At 39.2% G+C, this 19,340-nt stretch overlaps 1 protein-coding gene across 5 annotated transcripts in view; it reads left to right on the forward strand.

Moving 5' to 3' along the window:
• SIPA1L1 (signal induced proliferation associated 1 like 1) overlaps window positions 1-19,340 on the forward strand; it is a 206,210-nt gene that overhangs the window by 24,746 nt on the left and 162,124 nt on the right. For all 5 annotated transcript variants that reach the window (XM_084519499.1, XM_084519498.1, XM_084519502.1 and 2 more), the window contains exon 2: window positions 11,878-11,969. The gene's annotated coding sequence lies outside the window, so the exon portion shown is untranslated. The remainder of the gene's footprint in view (window positions 1-11,877; window positions 11,970-19,340) is intronic.

Raw genomic sequence — 19,340 nt, forward strand, 5'->3', positions numbered from 1 at the left:
GTGTTGGCTACACCTATGGAGGTGCATTTCTAATATACTGTAAACAGTTCCTCATGGTTACTGCATAATAAGTTGATTTAACCAAGCTTTGAAAGGAATAAATACTGCAAATGCTCAGGATAATTCTGGTCTGTTTGCCTCTGGAAGCATTTCTCTGAGGCTTCTAGGTTACATCAAAAAACAGTCTCCATTGACTGGGCCCTGGGGTTTTAAAATGCCAAATACAATACTTGTGAAGCAGTACAGGAACAGAGTGGCTTCTGATAGTGTCTCCCATTGCTGTCTGTTAATTCTAGGATGGTATTCTGAAAAATCACGTGGTAATCCTAATGTAATTAGTGTTTCATGGATGATAACGTTCGGTGCAAGTTCATTTTGCTTTTGAACAATAATTGCGAATACAGCATGAAGCTCGGTCATCCTTACTTCTGAGATAAGTCTGTTCTGTATTGCAGAAGAGAAATTGCAGGACTGCCAGATAAACCAAGCAAATCTGGAGCTTCACAGTGGAATCCACAGAGAAAATCCTCTCTTGCTGACCTGTTCTCAGGCATCAAATCATGGGAGTAACAAGAACACTTATTGCTTTTTAATACCAAAGTTTATGGCATTTTTCGTGGTCAATAGCTACAATGCTTTCTATCAAAGCATCTAGTCTTTATTTCTAGGTGCTTTTATAGAGTTACAAGAGAGTGCTTGATGGACAAAATAGACAAGTGTTCTCTCTGGTTGTGCTCCCAAATGTAATTATTGATCGGTAATAGCATAAGGACGTATTTGTGATATAATAATAAACTGCAGGCTGACAATAAGGAACTGCAAATAATCTCTGAATTAGCTACCATAACCTGTCAGTGGCTTCGAGGCAAAATGGGTTTTGAGCAAAGCCCTGGTTGTATTTTAGTGCGTAACCTACACCTTTAGGAAAAAGCTGCACTACTTTCTGCTGTTCATTTCTTGTTAGGTGTTGGAGGAGGAACTCAAACGAGTCTGATATGACTAACCTACATTAAAAATAATTAAAACTGTGGTTTTGTAGTGCCTCTTTCCTGATAAAAGAACAACTTGAAAGTATTTCTCTTTGTTGTAATTAGCTTAATGTAAGTAGGTAATTACATTTCCATTAAGCTTCTGCAGAGTTTTAAAAACAGAGAAGCAGGATTATCTCAGTACACCATGTTACTGAGTGCAATGAGCTGTAATAAAGTAAAATTCTATTTTTGAAATTATATTCAATAAGATCTTTTGTAGCACGTGAAATGTTGTGTGCCAGTAAATAAATTTAAGCAAGCTTTTTGGAGATGAAGAAAAGATTAATTAGTGAATCTGGCAATAAAAATAATTTGAAATCGATTCTGGTAATCTGAGGCATCCCTGACATAGTCAGGAAATAAATCAACCTAATGTATGGATGTTTTTAACTGTGAATGGAATTAATCCTCACTAGGTATATGAACATGGCAGTTGAGACTATATGGGGTTTCACATTGGAATTGAGTTTCTGTGGGCTGCCTCGTGTAGAACACTATATTTTTTGACCAGCTGTAAGTTAAATGAATCATGCTTTTTGACCTTTCTTCTGCAAGTTGTGGTTGGCTAGTGAGGTTGAAAGATCAAAAGATCAAGTGTCAAACATTTATGGCTTGTCAGAGGATTTTTATTTTCTAAAAGTACATTACATTTTAGGGATAGCTTGTAAGAATCTGAAATTGGGAATATGATAAGACAAAAAATACTGTTTCTTCCTAAAGTATTTTCAAAATAGCTGCCATGTAAAAATCCTAAACACTTACAAAAAAGTCATAGAAATCAAAGAGTGCTAGGCATTCATGACTCTTCTTCACTGATAATCAGAAGCAGTTCTGTTTAATATTTGGAAGTGTTATCTGTGTACTTTACTAAGGTCTCCTGACTTCTTAAGAAATATCAGATGCATTTAAAAGCAAAATTTTGCCATGAACAACTAATGTAGAATAGTGATACGTAGTACCAAATGTATCTGTTCTTTGTTATCTCTAAGAAACTGTTGAGATCAGTACTGGCAATCAGAATTCTGGTCTGACTTATTTCAGTTTTAAGACTTATCTGGAATTTATGTGTTTTGTAATTGTTACATCCATTTTAAAGTTTCAAGTAACAGCTTTGCAACAATTTTACAAACACATTTTAATCTTGAGTGTGCAAACAGCTGAATGATGTTACAGGGATTTTTATTTTCAATTGTACATTGGCTTTCATTAGTCTTGTGCATACTTTGCTGATGCTACAGAAGGGAATGCTCTGATAGCACCTGTACATGACAGTAGTCTTGTTGAGCTGTTGGGAGGAGAGGGGGGGAACCAAACACCCAAGGGACTGATTTCTGTCCCACCTCTTGTACAGTGCACACGTACAGGAGACATCGGGTCACTTGTGCGTCTTACAAAATTCTATTTTTCCTTTCTGGAGGAAAGGAAAGGCTGAGAGCCTACGTCTGAGCAATTGCCATTGCACTGACAACTATCTGCTTATGATTCAAAAAAACCCTCTTTTCTGATGCTAGTATAACTGAAACTGAGCTGTGAGGACCTTTTAGGTGCACTTGTTGCCGCAGCATAATCGCATAGAGATGCGGATGCCAGCAGAAGGAAGTTATAAATTCATACGCGCTCTGTGAGGATAATGAATAGAAGGCAGCATTCTTATTAAAAGGGATTGTTTTTTGCATGACTACCAGTGGAAGACCTTGTTTAGCATCTGGGAACAAACATGAAGCTAAAGCTGCTTCCGTGTGGCTATAGGTCAGAGCTGAGTACCGCATGCTGCTTTGCCTGCACGGGGCGGGATGCTGTGACACCACGGCTAAGTAGGAGCTGCTCAAGCTGGATTGGTGGTGACTGTGGTGACTATGAATTCATGCTTAGGGCTTTCATTTATTGCCTTGCTTTCCTCTGCCTGCCTTCTCTTTGTGAAGAACACACAAGTGGGGCACAGCCCTGTATTTTGTGTGGCAAACATATTTTTACTTTGCAGTGCAGAATAGGGGTAGAAGATCTTTTGGAACCGAACGCTTTGATTCAAATTTATGTAGCTGATAAGTGTGTAAAAACAGGTGGGAATTTCAAATGGTGCAGTTCGATCAAGGAAGGCTGTGCCCTTTGTTTTGGCAAATGACAACAGGAACAAGAAGTAATGCAAACTTGCACGAGAACTTGGATCATGTACTGACCGGCTCCTACTTCATTACTACTGCACAGCCATTTATTTTTTGTGTGTCTGTGTGTATTTCAAAGTGCTTGCTGTATTGATGCTCCAGAGTGGAGTTGCTGCATGCTGTACCTATAAAAATTATTTACTCTGCTTATTGAGTCTACTCAATCAAACAAGTCCATTAGATCCTGAAAATAATATCTGGTCATGCAAATCCAAGCCGAGGTGCCTGGCTGAACAGCTTGAGCTGTGAATTGGTCTTGGAGCTGCATGGAAGGACCAGGTTTCAGGGAGTTGACTCGAGGAATCAGAGGATGGAAGGAAGATGCTGCATCTCTTACTGTGCTTCAGCTGAACGGTGCTAAGCCCTGCTCCTCGCAGGCCTGTCAGAAGCATCTTGGCCTGCTAAAGATGGGCTGAGCTGAAAAACTTTTATCACTTGCTATGTCTCTGTAAGGGCAATGCATACAAGGTCAACGCACAGACCTCCAGTGCTGTTTTTTCCTTTCTTAGGAACCAATCTCTCTTTCAGACATAGAAACAATTCCTCATCTGTTTCCAATGTCAAAAGATAGACAAAGAGCTCTGAAAGCAGTAATTACTTAAAGGCATCTGAAAGAAATATCTGGTGTTGGAATCTTCAGTCTACTTTTGCTCTCCATGAGTGGTTTTTGTATTTTCTTCATTCTTTAGTGTTATTTTCCAGTTAAAATGGAAGTGTGAGGCTATACAAACTCTGTACATTTCTTTTGGGTTGCAAGCTCTTCAAAGACTTCAGTTACTCATCAAATAAAATGAATTTTCATAGTGGGGGTTCTGATGCTTGCAGACATTTTCTGTCCTGGGCTTTGCTTTGGGGTAATATTTTACTGGCATCAGTCACTGCGCAGCACAGAGCTGCCTTGTGAAGAGCACTGATCTCCTCACAGGCTGCCAAAAATTGTATGTGGGTTGGCGGCATGAATGCCCCCGTTTGGATGAAATTTTTTGATGCCGGGATTTAGCCACAAAAAGTGGAAGGAAAAACTATACTGAGCCTGTGACTTAAAATGAATAAATCAGTAATTTAAACATGCAGTATAGAAATGCTGAAATATTATAAAAAGTAACAGATGGCTTGATTTTTTTTTTTTTTTTTCCACATTTAAGCAATTCGGCCTTTTTCAAAACATTTCAAAATTTGTAGGTAATCTCTTCTCCAAAAAAAGAAAAGAAAAAAAAAAAAAAAGCTTAGGCATTTCAGTAGTATGTGCAAGGAGCAATAGATTTTTGGAAGTGAATATTGTCTGGTGAATTTCTGTTAAGTTCTTTGGCTACTGTCTTTAAGAGGAATTTTAGAGTTACCAGAGAGTTTACAGTTCAGTGTTTGATCTGCTGCCTCAAGAGGGAATAATACTAAAATTCTTCTGTTCTTCACGCAAAGCTTTGTGGTGGTTGTGTCAGGCACTCATGGCTTGTGAGCGCAAAATGTGGAGAGAAGAGCCAATTGAGTAAGTTCCTGCACTAATGCAGTAGGATTTGTGAGATCTGAGACTGATATTTTATTAAATACCCTATTTCCTACTACATAGTTTTTAATGTAAATTCTCATTTTCCTAGTGGAAATACATGGTTCTGAAACGAAGCAAAAAAATGTATTTGGCAGCATGTCCTAAAATTAAGTTCAAAACCAGTATTGAAAATGAGATTTTGATCTCTGTGGTAGGTTGCAGAACTGACACATTCCAGACCTTCTCCAAACATGCACGTGTCCAAGAGACAGCTACGGCAGCATGTGCAATTGGTGTCGTTTCTCTCTGGTTTCAGCTGAGGGTAAAGAACAGGATCCTCCCACTCACGAGGTGAGGCTTCATGTTGGAGGCAACCTAACATTGCACTCTTTCTACTGGATTATTTGATTTACCTTTTTTTTTTTTTTTTTGCGTAAGTATTATTAAAAGATTTATCTCATAGTTCAATGGATCAGCTTGTGCATCTGCACAATTTTTTTTTGACATGTAGGACTTTTTTGGTTTTTCAACCAGAGCAGCAGAGTGATCCAGTTTTGCCACTCGCCACTTCTTAGTGTGGGCCCAGGGGAGGACTGGGATTGTGTGGTTGAGGTACAGCAATCGTGTGGCATGGATGTGCTGTAGGGCTGGATGGTCCTAAACTAATTGTGAAATTTCATTATTTTACTGCACACGGTGTCAGAGAACATCACTTTTGAATATATTGTTAGTATAATAATCTAACTATATGAAAATTAAGCCTAATTAGTTTAATTGTTCTGAAATCTTTGTAGAAAAGCTTCTAAACTGTGAATAACTCCCTTCCTTCCTTCCCTTTTCTCCTTGAAAAACAAAACAAAAAACTTCACAGTTTTCTGCAGCTCTGTTGAATGAATTTCCGTTCAGTGCCTGATCGTTATTGCCAGAAAGCGCGGAGCTACGATAGGTCAGTGCATTTATTATTTAAAAACAACAACAAAAATTGTAAGACCTGAAGTCCTGTATTGGCTGATAGGGCCTGCATGAATAAAGTAAAAAAGTTAAAAGTTTTTCATCTTGTACTAGTGACAAGTACAGTAGCATGTCAGCATGAAGGAGAGCTGTAACTTGGTGCTGATGACAGTGTATTTTTGAGTAAGTATGTTCGAGTAGAAGTCATGTAAAGGAATGTATCCAAGTCATAACACCCTTTGAAAGGCAGACAGCTCTTTCTGCATATTCAATTCTTTATTTCCTTTATATTCCTGCATGGTATTCTGTTTTGCTTGTTACTCCTTCATAAAAGGTGACTGTATTACGCATTCACTAAATGCTAAACGTTGCTTTTTATAAAATGCATTGTGTAACTTGTTTGTTCCCGGGCTTCCTTATGGAAAGGATGTCCTGTGTTTGTTTACATTTGTGGATTGTCTTATAATTTTTGTGAATGCCATTGCACTTAATATGCTTATGCATGGACACCAGCTAGAAAGATTTGATGATGGTTGGTGAGTTACCAGGCAGCTCCTTATTGCACCTAGTTTGGAAGAAGAACCGTCCTAAAACCAGAAGCAAGCATGAGGTGAAGTTAGCAAATATTTCTGAGATCTTGCAAGTATTGCTCAGGGAGGGAGCCTGCTGCCCAGGGGCCCTGGGCGAGGAGGTGCAGCAGTGGTATGGCAGTGCTATGTCTGCATCCTTCTTCCCTGTTCCAAACTTTGTTCTTTAATTTGAAGTTGGGTGATCAGGCTGCTCGGGAGGGTTTCTTTTAGGCAGCGAGGGTGCCAGTTTGGCAAGTAAGAACGAGAGACTGTCCTGGGTCTTGTGCCAGTTTCTCTATCCCGCGCGTGGAAGTGGGTGGCTAGCAAGAAGTCTCGCAGTCCTGTCTGGGAGGAGAGGAAAGCACAAGCACTGGGAAACAGCTCACTAAAGTAACTTACGTGAAATTTCAGTTTCTGCTTTAGAAGAAATGGCCATATGCTGGAAAATGTCAGCACATGTTCATAGAAATGACTAATTATGAAGTGGAACTTGACTTAGTCTCCCTCAGTGTTCTTTTTTTTTTTTTTTTTTAATTATATTTCTCAAACTGCCAAAGTTTGTTTGTCCAGCCCTTCAGATAACCAAACCCTGTGGCTGATACGGAATAGCACGTTCACAGGCTGTGGAACAGACAAGATAAGGATGGCTTCTAGATAAAAATGACAAAAATCATTTTCCAGGGTGTGGACATCAGTGCTACTGCAGAGATCGTGCAGATGTTCATCATCAGTTTTTTGAACATGATGTATTTTTACTCTGTTTAAAAAAAAGCCACCAACGGTGAAATGTGCTCTGCCACCAGTGTGGAATGCAGTGTTGTGTTAGGAGTTCACAGTTTGGTGTCTCAGATTAGGTTTTGGCATGGCATACAGCTGCAGAGGATTTATCCACGGGAATATGGCCTCTGTGTTAGTGGGGAGGGGCAGTGGCTGCCTTACTTTATCCCCAAATATTCATAACAGTGTGTTTGGGAACTGGAAGCAAGAGGTTTCCCTCAGTGTAGGAGCCCGCTCATAGCTGAGTGTTTGGGGCTTGTATGGTAGGGTCACTCTCTACCTGGGAGCAGATACGGAGCAGTGAGGAATGAAACAGGGATATGATGCTCAGGCTTGTTCTGAGATGCTTGTATGCATAAGCATTTCTTGTTCCCTTGGGTGCTTCTCAGGTTTTAACTGCAGTTTGGTTTGTTGTAAAATATTTCTAAACTCTCAGTTTGGTGTATTGCATCTTCAGCTGCAGAGCTAACATTTAATAACTCGGGCTTGACTACAGTATAACAAATGTTGTAAACTTTATTATGTGTGTTTTGAAGTTTTATTAATGCGCTCACCTCTTTGTCAGGTCACCGTAAAGAAAAGGGTGTTGCCTTTTAATTTTAAGTTTAATATCTGGTAAATTAATTCTAGGCATGTGGTTCTTTTTAAAGTATAAAACATTAAAAATGGCAAAAATGAGAGTTTGTCTGTACAAAACTTTATTAGAGACTACTTTCTGCCTGTCTTGAGAAGTTTTTATGAAGCTGGGAAGGATGATGTGAAGTGGTTTATGGTGCTGGATACTTTCATTAGCTCTGTGCTGCAGTTCTTCATCTGAGGTGTTTGTGCGGGTGAGGAAGATGCCCGTACCTGTTGGTGCATGCCAGCGCAGCGTTCCTCAAACCCTCAGGAAAAAGCACTTGTGTGTACAGAGGTGTCATTGGAAATAGCCCCATGCTTTCCCCACTGCCAGATGGTTTTCCCCTCCTCATTTTCCCAATTTTGGGAGGAAGGGGAGCACGAGTGCTGTGTGTCTAAGATGCGGGGTTAGCTCGTGCCTGGCCCATCTGGCTGCTTTTGCCCCTGTACATTAAATAAGATCTCACTTGAGGGATCGTCAGTTGTGAGCAAGTGGTTTGGGATATTAATACCTCCGGCTAAGCTCAGCATGTCCAAAACAAGTCTTGCCTGTGATCTGAATTTGTGTAGTGAGATTTGGTTAGATTTTTCCTCTCCTCTTCTGCCTTAAGTAGGTTCTCCCATAAATTCCTGCCCTAGCTCTGTAGGGCACAGCAGGACAGCCCCGGTCACACCATCTTACCAATGCAGAGGTGACAAGAGCTTTTCTCAGGAAGGCTGCAAAGTGCCTTGTTCTCAAGATACACCATTTGTCTTCCACTGGTTTCGCATGCAGGGAGGGATTTGATACTTCCAATTATTCATTTTATGTAGTGTTAATTGATAAATATTCATCAGAATATTGCTGAGATGAAGCCTGGTTTTATGTTTTTGGAGGCATATTTGCATTGTTGTGTGCTTTCAAGGGAAGAATGGGAATGAAATGTTAACTTTTTCAAGTGGAGTTAATATGCTTTTTAGCACGTTCAGCTCCTACAAACCTTGTGTTACTGGGCTGAAGAGCTTGTTTTAGCCCGGCTGGTTTTCAGCACTGCTCTTCGCCTGTAGTTCGAGTGCTCTGTGTATTTGGTCCTAATACAAAGAAAGCCCTGCAGCTTATTTTAAGAGCAGTTTCTCTCCAGTCAAATTGCTCAGCTAAATAGTTTTCAAGTGGCATAACTGCACCTAGCACTGTGTTTATACAGTGAGGGTTTTGAAGCTGGCTGAGGGAGGCCAGAAGGAGCGTCCAGCCTGGTCCAGGTGTGTGGCAGAGCAACGAGGCAGATATTTGGGTTCTGGTAGAGACAGGAGGGTTGTCTGGGTCAGGTGCCTGTCTGCCAGTCAGCTTTGTCTGCAAGGATGGAAAACGACCATTTATTTTTTTTTTTATAAGGCCTAACGAGATGTTTGTGAAAAGCTTTGAGACGCTTTTGATTAATGCCTGTGTGTAATATGTGATTATATCACGCAGAATAATAGAGGGTAGGAGGAGAAAAACTGGCAATGTAATTCTCACAGCATTGTGGAAACTTAAGGCTTTGTTCTTTTTCAAATGCCGTCTTTACATTTAAACATGATTTTTCCTTGCCACTTCCCCCTAATCTTTAGAGCCTCCAAATCAATAACACAACTAGAAAGAAGCATATCTGCCTTTTAAAGAAGAAAAAAAAAAAAAAAAAAAAAGAAAAAGAGGGGGAAGATGAAGTATAGGGCATCTATGTAGTTTTGGCCAGCTTGGTTTTATGATACTTAAATTATGTGTGCTGCTCTGCTTTTACCAGCCTTTCCAGTTGGTGGATAACAACTCAGCCCACGAAAACTTGGTGGGTTTTTATTGTTATTTGTATTTTTTTATTTTTTGAGTTGGTACCAGTAGCTGGTGAAATTGCTTTCAGACTTTCAGTCCTGGTTGTTTAACTTCATATAGATGTAGAGCCACGCTCAACCCCACTAAGCCTGAGATGGAATGGGTGTTGGTTTCAAGCCTCAGACACCGGCAGGACTAGGCCTGTGGCCTAGTAATTTGCCTTTATTTTGAGAAACACAGTATGAAAAGTGATATTTCTGTGCACATTTAGTGGGGGAAGAGAAGCGGCATAAGTACATGAACTTTTAACAAAACAAATGTGAACTGACCCCAAAACAGCACCCCCCATCTTTTTCCTGAGCACGTGAAGACCTGCTCTGCCAGAAGAGCAGTGCCTTCTGGTTTTGTCTCCAACCGTTCAGCTTCAGCACAGCGGCACAGGTTCACAGACCGATTTGCCGAGGGGTTTGGGTATGAGCCGAAATCCTGTAATCAACGGATGTGCTGTGGTTGAAGAGGAGGCCAGTAGGCAGTTGTAAACTATATTTTGGGCACATGACTTGCTTCAAAAAAATCTAAATTATAGGATCAATCTTATGGGCTTGTGTGAAAACCCTTTATTTCAGGCCTTTTAGGTTTGCCCATGCTCCTTTCTTCAGATGGCTAATAGTGCTTAAAATTGTATAAAAAAATAATTCAGCATGTAAGAGAAATTAAACTGCAGGTAATACCAGTACATTTTTTTCAGAGGTTACAGCTCCATTTTACATATCTGGCAATACTTCTGCAGGGCTTTATAGTAAGGAAAGAGAGACGTTTTTCCACTTGTTAGGTATATATGAAGTCTCAAACATAGAAAGTGGAATAAATATTTCACTTAGGAAGAATATGAACAGCAAATCAAAAATTTTCAAAATCAAAAAAATAAATGGCAAATGTAACAAAGGAGGGGAGGCTGAAAGGAGAGGTAAGCCAGAGTGTAAAGGTATGGCTTGAACTGCTTTTATATCAACATAAAGGAAGCTTTATGTTCACAACCATCTTCTTTCAGGTTGTGAAACCTGAAATCTGTGAAACCTTTCATGGCAACAACAACAGGGATTTTTTTTCTCTTGAATGAACTCCAAACCTCCCTCAAAACCTGTCCATTTTATTTGTAAGAGTGCTGAGACTGAGTTTCTGCTCCTCTGTCATTCTTATTGCTTGCATGGTTAACAGACTGAAAGAGGGTTGGTTGTACACTTCTTTGAATGTAGGTGAGAAAAGATTCCAGATGCGCATTTGAACTCATTTAACATTTATCTGTAGTTGCAGTAGGAGGTTGACTGCTTTTTCTTAACAATCAATACATTCAGCTGTAATGGATTCGGTCTATTCATGGCAGAATAGAAGAGCAGAAAATACTCTGTTGTGAAAATATATAGGGTTTTCTATAGTAAGGAAATTTTGGTTGTGACAGGACAATGTTTATAGTAATTACAGAAAATGAAAGGCATCCATTCTCAGTGAAAGATTTGGTGATGGATTGGAATTGTTGTGTACAGAGACCAATGGTAATTACCCACTCTTATTTCAAGTCATTCAAGTCATTGTACAGTTTCAGTGATGCCAAAGTTTAGAGGCTGGTGGCCAAAAGGCAATTAGAAGTTTATCGCTAACTATTTTAATGGGTTAGCTTTCTACTTACTTCCTGACTCTTATTATTTGTTAAACTATACCACTATTAAGCTCTGTGCAATTAAAATACTTTTTCAAGCTGTTCATTTGCATTGTAATTTTTGGCTTCTTTTGCTCCATGCTTATTTTCTTTTCTTAAAAACAAATAAAACCAAGAAAAAGTTTTCAGATGAGCCATATTTAATTAACTGAGATATAATGCTGTGACTTTAGTGTTGAGTTTCATTAATTACAGAGTTGTTCATGCTCAAGTCTAGCTGATGTTAATGTAATAGAGCGATTGTGTACCACACTAAATACAAGTCACAGGTGTTTTCTGAAGGGATAACTGCAGGTTACACAGAAGTAAGACAATGGACAGAAAATGCAATATCACACAAAAAACATCCACAGTTGTAGGAGTCTTAAGGTAGAATCAGCTTTGGGACATTCACACTCTTTTCCCTTCCTGGAGTTCAATATAAGCAATGTATGTGATAAAACGGTAGTAGAAACTGAACTGTGCACACCAGTTATTCATGAACATGAGAAACGTTGGTTTGGCCACTGGTAATGTGGTGGGGCCATGTCATACCAAGCAAGTTTTATAAAAATAAAGCACTTGTTACATGTGAGAAAGATTGGCTGCTTCTCCTCACAAGAAACCTGGGTGGTGGTGTAGTCTTACACGCCAATTTTTCTGTTTGATGCTAGAAAATTTCTTGGGCCCACTTGGAGAATAAATTACTTTTTGACATGTCCTGTAGTTGAAAGGTAATACTAATATTGTCCTATATTGTCATCTTTTTAAAAGTTTGTTTATTTATTTTTTTTTACTTAGACTCCCGAATGCTACTCTGTTGAAGCATGTGTCAAAACAAACACCTGTAATGTAATGGAGACTTGGAAACACGGCCTTTGTGTCCTTCAAAAGTAAGTAACAAATTTTCCAATTTTAAAGGTGACCTACTAAAAAAAACTGAAAGCAACAAAGAACCATGATAGTTGGGCTTTTGCAATTTTAACTTTCTGCTTTGAAAACCTTTGCAGCTTTCTCTCGTATAAAGCTTTTTTAAAATTATTTTTTAGAATCTTATGCATATCAGCACCATATCTGTTGGTTCCCTTTTAATTTACAGGTTATGCACTTTGTGTAGTCTGTCAGGTTTAACCTGTAAGTGATACCAGGGAGGCCAATATCTATAAAGCATTTTCTGGGAAAAAGATCCAGGAGTTTCCAGTACTAGAAAGCAACGATTCTTAGGAAAGAATTTGAAAACCCCTCTCGAACTGCCTCTCCAATACTTAATCTTTCCTCACTCCTCCCTTCTCATGGCTTCAGCATGTATCTGACTACACTGCAGGGGTTATTGGCTAAACTAATACAAATGTAACCCAGAAAGAGGGAATGGGGAGGGAAAATAAGCTGTCAGGTTACCAAGTTACAGCTTGTGGTGCTAGTGAACTAATAGGTAATGTGGCTTGAATTAATCTAACTTCATCCATTTAGGAGGGTTAATGGATTTACCTAATTAAATTTCATTCAAAGTGTTTTTTTTAAAGTCTACTGCAAGAGAAGAGGGTGGTAAAATTGAGTGCTGAAGCCATTGCTAGGGGAGGGAATTGCACTCTGTCATTACAAGCGTTTGAAAACTCAGAAGTGTGGTGTTACCCTTATTTGCATGAACTGTTACGATTCGATACCACAAACCTCTGAATATTGCTGTATCTTGCTAGTTCCATAATTTCAAGGAAATGCCACCTGCCTTTGTGGCACCAGGGCCAGAAGAGTATTTTGCATAACTCTGAGATTGGGTGTGAAAACTGCATTGCAGCAGTGTAACTATTAAACCATTTCACTACTGCTCTGCCTGTTGTTTCATATGATATCACTTGGCCAAATGACTGCCATCTGTGCATTATTTTGTGTCTTATTTGCCAGGCAATGAAGCCTTACAGAGGGGTGTGTGTGTGAGATGGCGACGGGGAAGTCTTTGCAGAGGTGAAATACGTAGTTAGAAGTTCAAAGAATTACTTTTTGTAAGCGTAGGCTAATCTGTGATTTTCCCAGAGGGTAACCTGGCTTTCTCTAGTTAAATGGAATTAGCCAACAGTGTTTATAGGGATAGGCTTAAAACAATAATGAGTTACATGGTTCCTCTTAAAGGTTGTTTTCTGATGCTTATCTTGAAGTATTGAAGCACAGTCTTTTTTTTTTTTTTTTTTTTTTTGGGGGGGGGTAGAGGGAGCAGGGAGAGCTCTTAAAAATATTCTGCTACTTCTGTCAAAGTTTATATACAAACAGTCACAGTGTGGAGTAAAAAGCCTGAAAGATAAATAGGACAGCTGCTACTTATAGCAGAGGGAAAAAATGTGCTTTATAATTCTTGCATATGTTTAAAAATTGGTTCACTGGGATTTTTCACTAATTGATACTGCAAAGTAATTTGGCCCTTGGGATAATTTTAGGGGGTTGTAAATACTCAAAGTCTTTGAGTTGTAAGAACATTTTTTATGCGTTTGCAGAGCTAATTCATTAAATGTTCTCCTGACAGTTAATTTCTCTCATAGTGAATGGTGGTCATAATCGATATCTTGCTTTTTAGATCTACTTTGCTGCACTGATTTTGGGGGAGAGGAAAAAACAAGTCTGAATAATAGAGTTGAACTGAGGAGGCCTTGCAGAGAAATTGTACATTAGTTGTTGGGAAATAATCTAATTTCTTTACCTTTCTAGGGAAGAGGTATAGTCCTATTATTTGGCTGGATGTTGAAAGAACAGCTTCGTTTGTTCCTGAAAAAGGTCTCAAATTTTGAATATTAGAACACATCTTAATTAGAAGATCTGTTGTAACCCATTAAAGATAAGATATTTGCATAAAAAAAATTAGTGACATCTATTATGCTGGGGAGTTTAGAAGGATTTGCAGTACTTGAGTGTGATGTTTCCCAACAAGGCAGAATCTTCTAAGCTTTGTTTTTTTTTTCCCCCATTCTTTTTTAAAACTACATATGTATATAAACTGTGTTTGTATTGCACGCGTGTGTGTATATATGTTTATATAGTAATAATCTGATCCTGGTGTGATTTGAAAATAGCTTTGGCTTGTTTTTTTTTACCATCATCAGGCAAAGATGGGTGTTGTTAGCTTGACTGGCTCAGGCTGGCAGAAAACACTTCTGGTCATTGCTGGAGCAGAGGGTGCTTAAAAGCCCGTGGGCATGAGTTCAGTTGTTCGGAGCAGATTTCCTTCACTGGTGGGAATGGTCATTTTTAGTCACTTTCAGAAATTCCTGTCATATCCCTGCGATACCTTGCCTGAGCCAGAGTCTTTTCTAGCCCAGGTGCATGTTACTAGGGAGACGCTGAATCTGGTGCTCTTGCTGCAGCAGCTGGAACTAGCTGAAGCACAGGGATTTGCACAATGCGTGCTTAAATGATAACTTTCCAGAGTTCATGCAGATCAGATAGAGACGAGCAATCCAAACAAGGCATTGCACAATAGAAAATGTAGTTCCTTAACTATATGACATCTTTCCCTCGGGCTGAGACAACGCAGTTTCAATATTAATTGCCTAATGCTCACAGTACAACAAGTAGCTCAAGCAATTATCGCAGGAGCTGGCTTTGTTTTGCTGCACCTAATGAACTAGGCCCTATTCGTGGTTTAATTTGTTATGCACTATTACTATGGTAATAGAAATATTTAAAAGTGTTTAATTCTTAGAATATATGCTTTAAAATCGCAATCAAGGGTAACTTTTTCCCCTTAAGGAAAATTTTAGTGCTCTTATTCTTGAAATTTAAGAACTGTTTCATAATAAAATCACAATTTTACCCTACATCCCATATTTCATGTAGCTGTTGTTACTGAGTATGGTGTTTGTGGTCCATAATTGTTCTGTTACTATTCAGATATAACTGATTTTTTTTTTGTAAATCTATATGGCATGCCATGCCAAAGCATTAATTTATCATCTGACAGTCTAACAGACTGCCTTTAGACAGCCAGGTGGCAAAAATCTCATCTACATGGGATTTTGTAGCTCACTAGGGGAGAGAGCTGCAAGGTGCCTCACTTGTGCATGCCCACATCCTCCTTTTAGTATTTGCCAGTATGATTATATATAAAAAAAAAATCCTTTAGTTTCAGCTGCACATTGAGGGGGAGTTGGGCACTTCATTGCAACTGGATGGATCTGAATAATAGCTTGTGGAGGGACCTGCAATCTAAGCGGCTCAAAGTTGAAAGCAAATCTTTCCTCTTCTTTCTGAGCTGACATCTGAAAGAAATAAGATTAGCTGGAACTTCAGCCTCGTTTCATGGATTTTAAAAATAGAATGAATGAAGGAAATCCCTCCTTGAACCACAGCTACATAAAAAGGTTCTTCTCAAATAACACATTATCCTTGCTCTTTCTGTTCTGTACATTAATGGTCAATGTGAAGGTAGAAATGCTGAATGAAACAGTCATGTAACGCATTTTTCCCCCATACCTAGGGGAACAAGGATTTATATAGTAAAATTAATTTCACTTTTTTCAAATAAGATATTCATTGGTTTCACTAATTCATTTGGAGTAGGAAAATACATATATAAAAGTTTAAAAAGGGGAACCAGTCATATTAATTCAGTGCTCAAAGGAAGCAATATCACACTTCAAGGCATAGTATAAACTTTTTCCCGTGAGCCTTCACCACAAGTGCCTTTTAAGTAAGTACGTGCCCATCTTTCAGACCAGAAATGGTTATGCTGGGGAAAGGGGGAGAGGTAGTTATTAGGCACTGGAAACTGATGATACATGAAATGGAAGGTGAAATTTATTGCAGCACCTGATGGCTGCATCAATTATGCTATGAATTTTGTGCTTTAGGATGGCTATGCTGGTCTCTGGCAATTCAGGAGGACCCCTAGTAGAGTGCTCTTTATTTCTCTTTTTCTAAAGAACCCGGCTCTCCAGGCTATCTGTTGTGAAGCGACACTAGAAACAAAAAGGCATGCCACAAGCTAATGTGTTGGGAATCACAGCTGGGGAGCATTGCTTTTCAGAGAATCTCCAGAACCCCCCATGTGCATTTGCACTACTGACACCATTGTTATTTCTGAATCTTTATTTTGTCAATCCTGACTCACTTCTGGTCTTTCCTTCCTTCTTAAGAGAATGAACATCATAGCTGTCCTGTCAGGAGTCTGAGCTGATACTCTTCAAAATCTCACGTGACTTCTTTGTTGCCCTCTTTTTAGAGGTTTAAGATAATTCTGCCTACTTTAAAAGCCCTGTATAACCATCCCTGGGTGTGTTTGCTGTTCTAGTGTTATAGCTGTGATTCCGAGGGTAGGAGTGGAAAATTACATAAGTGTGTGTGTGTATATTCATATATATGAATACATATTTCAGGTATATATTTTATATATTTGGATGTGTAAACCCAGCGTATATATATTTGATGTGTGTGTATATATTTAAAAATCAGAAATCAAAACTTTCCATAAAGCATGCGGCTACCTAGATAGAGATGTTACATTAGTACAGGTTTCATTAGTGCAATGATTGTTCAAAAGGCTAGGTACTTCTTGTTTTATGAGCATCTGTGCTTTCTTTTAAGTATAAAACTTAAGGTAGTGATGCAGCTCTTCTGCAGCAATGCATGGACCTTCTCTGTAGTACAACAGAATTCAAGTTTTAATTGCTTGGAAGAGACTCAGGCAAGCTGGAATGTGCACGCCGTTTCTTCCTGTTGCTGGAGTAAGGAAACAAACTGGTCAGTTCTCTGCTCTAAGACTGACGTTTGACAGCAGCTAAATTGATCCAATCTAAGAGGAAGAGGAAGTACTTGCAGAACACCTTTTCCCTTAGGAATGGACTGTTCCCATGGATTTGCAATTTGAATGTAACTTCGTATGGCTTAAAGCTGAAGCGTATGTTCATAGTAAATGTGACACTTCAAATTTTATTCATAGTTGCATCTTGAAATAGTATTGTGATTTGACACTGAAGGAAAGTACACAAATTTAGCATATAACGTAATTGCATAATTCATATTTCTACAGTTGCCTTGGTCTCTTTTTTTTGCATGTTAGAAAATTCATGCTTTATTGATGGCAAAAAAACAATGCTGTGAACATGAAGAAATTCAATTAGAAATAGTTGCTTTTCTGATTAGCCATGATAAAAATGAAGACTTGAGCATCAAAGTTGAGAGATCTTGTATCTAGATTTTCTTCTTGTCTGTTTATTTCTTGTCCAACATTTTATATTAATTAAATCAGAACTAAAGTTGCCCTGAAATTTCTGATGTGTACTGGTGCTATCTAATGAAGAAAGTGTCTGTTCGTTAAGTGTAAGCTAGGAAAATCCATTGTGAACACTGAGACTCCTAGCTAATTATTGCAGTGATAAGCTTAGGACTGTTTTGGTATTAGTAGTCTAATTCGATTCATTTTTAAAGTGTTGAGTGGCAAAATCTAGTAGATGAAGTGCAGGTACATGGGAGTTTACTATCAGTCTGGCTAATACAAAGAAACACGTGGGTGGTTGGAAGTGTCTATTGTGCACATTCAGTGCAGGGAATGTTAAATGGTTTGAAGGGACCACTACAGGTCACGTAGTCAGTACCATACTTGAAGCAGGAAGAACTTTTAGGTTAGACCAAGTTGCTCAGGACCCTTTCCAGATGACCACTGAGTATTTTTAGGATGGAGCTGGCTCTCTAGGCAGCCTGTCGCAGTGTGTGCCAGGTGTTTCTGTGCTGCCCAGTGAACAAGCTGCTCTGTATTCATTCTGGACCTTGTTCTCTGTGTGAGTAACAGAGGCTTCTGAAGTCTTAGGTATGGATGAGCTGTCTGGCAGGGGTCTCTGAGGTGTTTGTTGTTGGAACCTGGGTTTGGAAGATCTTGGGATCTGCTGTAGTTGCTGAGAAAGTAGCTGGGACACAACATCAAAGTTCATTGTTTTATTCAGCACTGGAAAGAAAGTTGCAGCAAATATTTTATCTATGAAGCAATGCAAAGATGGAAAGACATGATGGAGAACTGAGAGAAGCTTAATTGACTTTTGATCACCTGTGGAATGACTTATCAAGGTTAAGGATTATTTGTGCTGAGCACTTTTCCCACTTCCTCTGAACCACACCTTTCTTATGATCTCATATTGTCCTTGCTTTTGATAAGGTGAGATATATGCAATGCTTATGAGATGAAAATGTAGGTTACTTGTTTTGTATTATAGTTATACAGTTTACTATCCTTCTTCCTTTTGTTACCTTGACAATAAACACTTGACTATATCTAGAAACTTTCCTGCGTGCTTGGCTCTCCTCTTAATACGAGTAAAAACCAAGAGTTGTGTCAAAAAATCATGTCTAATTATTCACTAAGTAAGCATTCCTCAACTTTGATCTAAACCTACTTATCTGGAAAGCAGCAGCATCCTAATACACAGCTACTCCCAGCATTTGGTGATCTAGATACTCCTGGAGGGCAGGAGTGCCTATTATTTCATGTAGTAAATGTAAAGAAGAAAATTTATTTCTGTCTTTATTTAGTGGTGGTATGCTTTCATTTACATAAAAAAAATAAAAGTATCTGGATAGCAACAGTGAGTTGCTAAGTTTGTGTTCCAGGTTTTTCCTCTGACCATGCTTGTGAAAAGCATCAGACCATGGATGTGGAAAACCATCCACAGTCTGTCTGTGAACTCCCAGTAACTGGCTTTCTTCTTTGTGTCCCAGCAAAGGTGCTCCACTGAGACCAATTTCAGTGTGATGTGCTTCTTTCATTGAGGGGTGCTTCGTGGTGGAATGGGTCCTCCCCATTTCGGATTGTTTGCTGGTTAGAATGAATTGAGGAATCCTTCTAGTACTCAACGTGCATCCAACTGTGTGACTTGTCCAAAACTCAGGTTGAGACTGCCCCACCAAAAAGCTTTGTGACCTTATGGTGAGCTTCACATCTGAATCTGTTCAAGGTGCCACATCAGTACATACACTGCAGCTCTTGCTCCTGTTACTGCTTGCAGCAGAGGGGAGTAGTGAAGTCTGCCCAGCTTCCAGGGATGTCTAAATGTCACGGTGTCAACTCTAACTGCCGAGGTGAGTTCCAAGGGAAAGGAGGCTGCTAAGCTGGAGAACAATATTTAATTTGGCAGTAAATTTTATGTTGGCATTCCTAGGGAGCTATTAGCCAGTATTATGGGGGGAGGAACTCACAGTCCTGGAAACACGTGGAGCTTTAAGGCTCAGGTAATAAGGAAGAACAGATCACCCCTGTGACCAGAGGTGGGTGTCCAGGCCCAGGTTTAAAG

The sequence above is a fragment of the Aythya ferina genome (assembly GCF_964211825.1).
Source record: "Aythya ferina genome assembly, chromosome: 5".
NCBI classification, from domain to species: domain Eukaryota; kingdom Metazoa; phylum Chordata; class Aves; order Anseriformes; family Anatidae; genus Aythya; species Aythya ferina.